General features: G+C 48.1%; 1 long non-coding RNA gene across 1 annotated transcript; it reads left to right on the top strand.

Moving 5' to 3' along the window:
• The first annotated feature begins 840 nt into the window (after positions 1-840).
• On the top strand, positions 841-5,080 carry LOC123281957 (uncharacterized). The gene is made up of 3 exons (XR_006521766.2): positions 841-1,056; positions 2,841-2,926; positions 4,299-5,080. It is a non-coding gene; the product is annotated as an uncharacterized lncRNA (long non-coding RNA).
• The last annotated feature ends 566 nt before the right edge of the window (positions 5,081-5,646 follow it).

Here is a 5,646-nt window from a genome sequence, read left to right as displayed (position 1 = left end):
TTCTATCTCCTTGTGTCTGTGTCCCGCTTCAGACCTCTTCTTTCGCCCCGTCTACATTCGTCTGTTCTGCCTCTGTCTCTGGTGCCTCCTCCTCCATTCCCCAGAGGACTCTGGGAAATGCCTGAGTGAGCCACGCTCAATGCGCGAGCGCTTTCATCCCGATCCAGGTGGCTACAATCCAGTACAGGATTTACGGTGCCCTGACCCTGAGCCGTCAAGAAGGAACAGCCAGATTAATGGGGTGGGCGGGCTGGGGTAATAATCGTTTGTTTGATGTGACAAGCCTGATAGGCGTTGATTTACTTACAGACTGATGGGCTTTTAATTGAGCACCTCCATCCCAGTCACTTCAAAGGCAGGGGAAGTTGACAAGGGGCCCCTTTCACGGAGGGTTCCCGGTGACTGACAGCCCCCTCTGCTGACGCTCCCCTCGGCCCAGGATTGGGCCCGGCAGCCTTTCCCCGACCCTCTGACAAAGTAACACATTTTCCGTGTAACTCAGAAATGGCCTTTTGTCTGCTGCCAGGAAAGGCAAGCCCTGTTCGCAGGGCCCCGCGCCTCCCAGAAGGGTGAGGAACGGAGAGGAGTGAGAGATGCTGAGACTGGCCTGCCTGGGAGGGGACCGAGGGAGGAGGGCAGGGTGGGGATTCTAGGCCTTCAACGTGCCCCCGAATGGCTACTTTGTTCTGAAGCTTTGGCTGGTCCAGCCCTCTTCCACCTCACTTTTTCCTCCCTGTCCTCACTTCCTCCCGCTTTTTAAACCCTTCTCTTTGCTTCATGCTCCCGGCTCCCAGGCCTCTTCCTACTCCTCCCCTTTCTCCTCCCACTTCCTCCTTCCTTCTCCCTCTCTGGAAAGGCCAGAAAAGGTGGAGTCAGCTTGAGTGGCTTCTGCTGTCGCTGCAGTGGTCTGCTAACACCAGGCCCCTCCTCCTCGGGGACTGCCACCCTTCCCCTCCCAGGCTGCAGGCTCTGAGGCCTTCAGACCAGGGCACCCTTGGATGTGGTGGCCAGGCCTCCAGGGGCCACGCCCTCCAGTGAGCAACACAGATGAAACGGGTAAGGCCAGGGACTTGGATCCAGTGGGATTTCCAGCCCATTCTTGTTTGGTCTAGAAGATGCTTTATTTATATAGGTTTTATTCTGTTTGAAATATGAGAAAGCATTCCTTATCAGGGAAGTTCTGTCAGAATGGATCTGCTTTGGCTTTATTTATTTGCTTTGTTAAGTACTGATTTATTGGCTGCTGAACTTCCCCGATTCCTTGAAGAAGATATGCCCAAAGCTCTCTCACAATGGCAGCTCATTGCTGCCGGCTGGGCCGGGGTTGCAGGAGTGGAGGCAATGAGGACTGAAGGTTAGAACCCCATCCCCACCCATGGGGCAGAGTCCCTGAACTCCAGAGTGGGCTCCTGCAGCCCCCAAGCTTCCTCACTAGGTCTGGGGTCAATGAGACCCCAGCCAGGAGGAGCTTCGAGTTCTAAGTCAAGCCACTTTAGTGATGGCTAGAGACTGGGCGAGCCCCATGCCCAAGTTCATACAGCCAGTGAGGAAATGAAAGAGTAAGGACGTAGCTAGAAAGACAGCAATAATAACTCACATTTGCATAGCATTATTTAGTTGGAAAGTACTTTCACTTATATTATCTTAATTGATCTTTTAACAACTGTGTGAGGTAATGAGTGCAATGTCATTATGCCCATTAGACAGATGATAAAATTGAGACTCAAAGGATAACGTGCTCCTTGAGGCAAAATCGGTCCCAAACCCAGGTATTCTCCTTCCAAGTCTGCTCCTTCCTTCCCCACACCTCACTGCATCCCAATGACTATTGGCCCACTCCTCCTGAAGCTGCATTTGCTTACTGCAAACGGGTGGGTCATTCATTTCCCTTCCTTGTTTTCCCCTTTTCAAGTCCCCCTGGCTTTCAAGTTTCCCCACCCTCCTGGTTTGGGTGTCCAGGGACAGAGCCTCCAGCCCTAGCATTGAGAGGCCAAACCTCTCCTTATTCGCTGCCCCCCAAAGCCACTTCCAAACCTTGCCTAGAGCGCGATGCTCCCCTGAAATCTGCTGCCCCCAGCTCTCATCTAGTGTCTGTAGAGGGAATGGGCATGGTGAAGTGCCTGTGCTTTCTGTGCTCTGCTATTGCAGTGTGTCCGCTAAGGCTGTTCACTGGCTATCATGTGAAGGTCCACCCAACAGACTCCTTCAGAGGCAAGGAAACACGTGTCTCTCCTGACCTGCTGGAAGGGAAGTTTCTACCACAGAGCTAAGCCCTAGGGCAGAGGCTTACAAAAAGGAATCCTCTCTGCGTTCTCTGCCTCTGTGCCTCGGATGTATTTCCACTGATGCACTTAACGCCCGAGGCACAATGCTGTGTTTACGTGTTGGTCCCCTCACTGGAGAGTCCAATGTTTCAGGGCAAGTACATGTCTTTTCATCTCATATCCCCAGTGCTCAAGAGCGAAATTTTGTTGAAATGATTGTTGCTGAAATACTTGTTGAAAGGCAGTATAGTGTAGTGGTCGAGTCAAATAGCCTATGATCACAGTCCCAGCTCCACTGCTTGTCAGCTGTAGCCCTTGGACAGGTCATTTAAATGTTCCATGCCTCAGTTTACTCATCTGTAAAATGGGACAAAAAGAACACCTAACGTTATTGTGAGGATTGAATGAGTTGATATCTTCCATCGAATCTACAATGCACCATTATTTCAGGTCCAAGAAAGAAAGAAAAAAAAATGCTACGAAATAGTCTGTGACACAATGCTTTTAAAATCAGTGTCAGAGATGTTAAACGTGAGAAAATGCATCTCAGAATTGATGAAATATGTCTCTGTAAAGCACTTAGGAAGTAACTGCAGACAGTGCGTGCTGAGCGAGAGCTACTGGCGTTGTTGAACCACATTCTCACAAGAACTCTATGATGGGTGAGTTAATCCTCATTTTACAGATGAGGAAACAGAGATTCAGGGAGATGAAGTAGCTTGACCAAGCTCACAGAGCCAGGGAGCCCTCAGCAGGCATTTAAACCTGCCTTTGAGGTGCAATAATCCACAGTTATTACAATAGCTGGCAGCCGCCCACCAAGCTAGCAGGGAGTTAGGAGCTGGGTTTTGTTCTCAATTGCATTAGCTTTCCTTAATCTAAGTTTTTCCCCTCTGGTATGATTACTCTGCCTCTTCCTCCCCCTCCTCCTTTGTACTTGGCTCTGATCTTAATTCCTTTTCAGTTAATGGCTTCAGGTTTTACTGTATCTCCATTTTGAATTGTAAGCGACCTCAAGTGTTTTATGGAACTAGGAGGGGTATAAATAAATATAAAGGTAAAAATTGCCTTTAAAGATGACACATAGCAAGAAAAAGTAAGAGAGAGAGTAAGCCCACGATGGCACGTGGGGATATATGGGCGCCGTGTGGACACCCTGAGGAACTGCCCACAGCGCCCCCTCCAGTCCCACCGCTGAGAGACTGATGTGAGGTATCCTGAGAAAATGAAGGGCACTCAGCTTGCCCCTCAAGCTGGGTTGTCTGTCACACCAGTGACCCAGTGAGACACCAGGGGTGGAGAGGTGGAGAGGGTAGGAGGGAATTTGGTGGGGGGAGGAGGGGGGGGGCGGGCAATCACTTTTCTAAGACCTTATCTGGCTCTGCTTGGTACCCCCCAAAAAAGAAGCAGCTACTTGACAGATTGTAAGTTTCTAGCTCACTCCTGGAATGAGTCTGAGACAAAGTAGGGTGTCCCATTAGATCCAAATGGAAGCAGTGTAAAAATGTATCACCGTTTTTAACATCAGAAAGGGAACCGCCTGGAGGTATTTTATTTGGGGTTTTGTAGAGGTCTCCCCAAAAGCCTAGTGGCAGCCCAGGACCCATGGCTGTCCCAGGTCCCAGAGAGATGCCACTTGCCACTTCTGCGTCATTACCCCAAGTGAGGAACCCCAATATTCTACCTCTTCCACTAAGCTTGTAATGCTCATGTTAGAAGATAAGGAATAAAATAGGGCACAGTATGGTACTGGGTTTCTCCCTCCCAAGTGGGCAAGCCATGGGCTGGCTAGAGGGTTCTATTTGTGAATTTGCTTGGGTCTTTCAGGATAGGATCAGGGTTGAGAGGGTTTTTCCAAAACTTTTCTCACTCTCTGGCATGCCCTGAGACCTGCTTGAGTCAAGAGTGGAGCTGAAAGCTGGGCGAGGAAGGGAGTTTTAAAGGACAATTGCATTAGGGAGCTTTGCCATGGGAAGCAGAGGGAGCATGCCATCCCTCAGTAGCCCCGAGTGGAGCCCACTGTTCTTCCCTCAGGACTGAAGAAGATGTACTCTGTGCTCAGATCCACCAGACAAAGAAAGACATATCAGCCAAGGAGGGGAAGGATGAAAATTGGTGTTCGGCTATTCATTCACGTACGTGTGGTTCATCTCCAAGGCTCCTAAGAAAGCAGCAGCACACCAAATCTCTTCCAACACCGTCTGTATCAGAGCCTCCTGTGAGATAATCCTCTTAATGGAATATTTAAGAAATCGGATATAAATCACCAAGCTTTTATCTCACCTGAAGATTCATACTCCATGGGATGTGTGGTATATATGTCTATCTCCATATAGATGGTTGCAGATGCCTTTTTGAGAGAATGTTGCCATGTTTTTAGGCCCAGTATGTTTTTTCAATATCTAAATCTATTTCTTTTCTAGAGATATGGGAGCAAAAATATAAATTTTCGAGATCAGAGCCCAGAAAATAGATGCACCTAGAGACATTTCTAAATTAAAACACACATCCCTGGGAAAAACCTTTTTTGTCATTGGCAACCAACAAAAACCCCTATTGTTATGACGAGCTCGTAAATAACTTGACTTTGGCATATGCTTTTGTACCAAACAGAAGATGAATAAATTAAATTTGATTTACAACCTTTTTCATTTTTATTAGCACTGCTCTGGAGAGTTTATGTAAGGGACGTGCCAGAGCAGTTATGCCAAATGTTTTAAGGCGTCGGTATTGATATTATATAAATTAAGGTGTTTTAATTTGCATTCTTTAATTAACTAAATACTGGCAGAAAAATAAAACACAAGGGCAGCCCTGACTTATTGCCTCTATTAAACTGCTGACGTCTCTGAAAAGACGCTTTAAGTAATCCAATTCATGCAGAGTGGGGGAGGGAGGGGTATTAACACTCTCTTATTTGGCAAAATATATTGGGGTTTAAAAAACTCATATCCTGCTTTGCTTGCAGGGTAGTTGAGGGGGTGGGTGTGTTCCAAGAAGCTCTGAATTCATGTCCCCAAGGAAGAAGTTGACCAAATGCTCTGACTATCCATCTTGCCAAGGTCTGAGCTGAAGGGTAAGGGGGCAGCCCAGCTCTACCACTGGGCATGAGCACGTTCCTGGATGCAGGGCCCTGCAGACCTGGGCTGGCTGCCTTTTGCCGCCCAGGGCTGTATCACCACCAACCTGGAAAAAGACAAGGTGGTTAATCAATCCAGTGGATCCCATATCAACACGATCATGTCTAGAAACCAAGGAGAGAAATAGTCAAAGATCCTTCAGTGAAATTAGCAGCTTCTGCTCAGTCCTTCCCATCACATAGACCCCCACTCCATTAAAAGAAAAAAAAAGATGTGCCAGGGGGCCAGCCCAGTGGCATAGC

The sequence above is a fragment of the Equus asinus genome, chromosome 27 (assembly GCF_041296235.1).
Source record: "Equus asinus isolate D_3611 breed Donkey chromosome 27, EquAss-T2T_v2, whole genome shotgun sequence".
Lineage (NCBI taxonomy): Eukaryota > Metazoa > Chordata > Mammalia > Perissodactyla > Equidae > Equus > Equus asinus.
The sequence above is the reverse complement of the archived record's forward strand: the minus strand, read 5'-3'. Positions and strand labels throughout refer to the sequence as shown.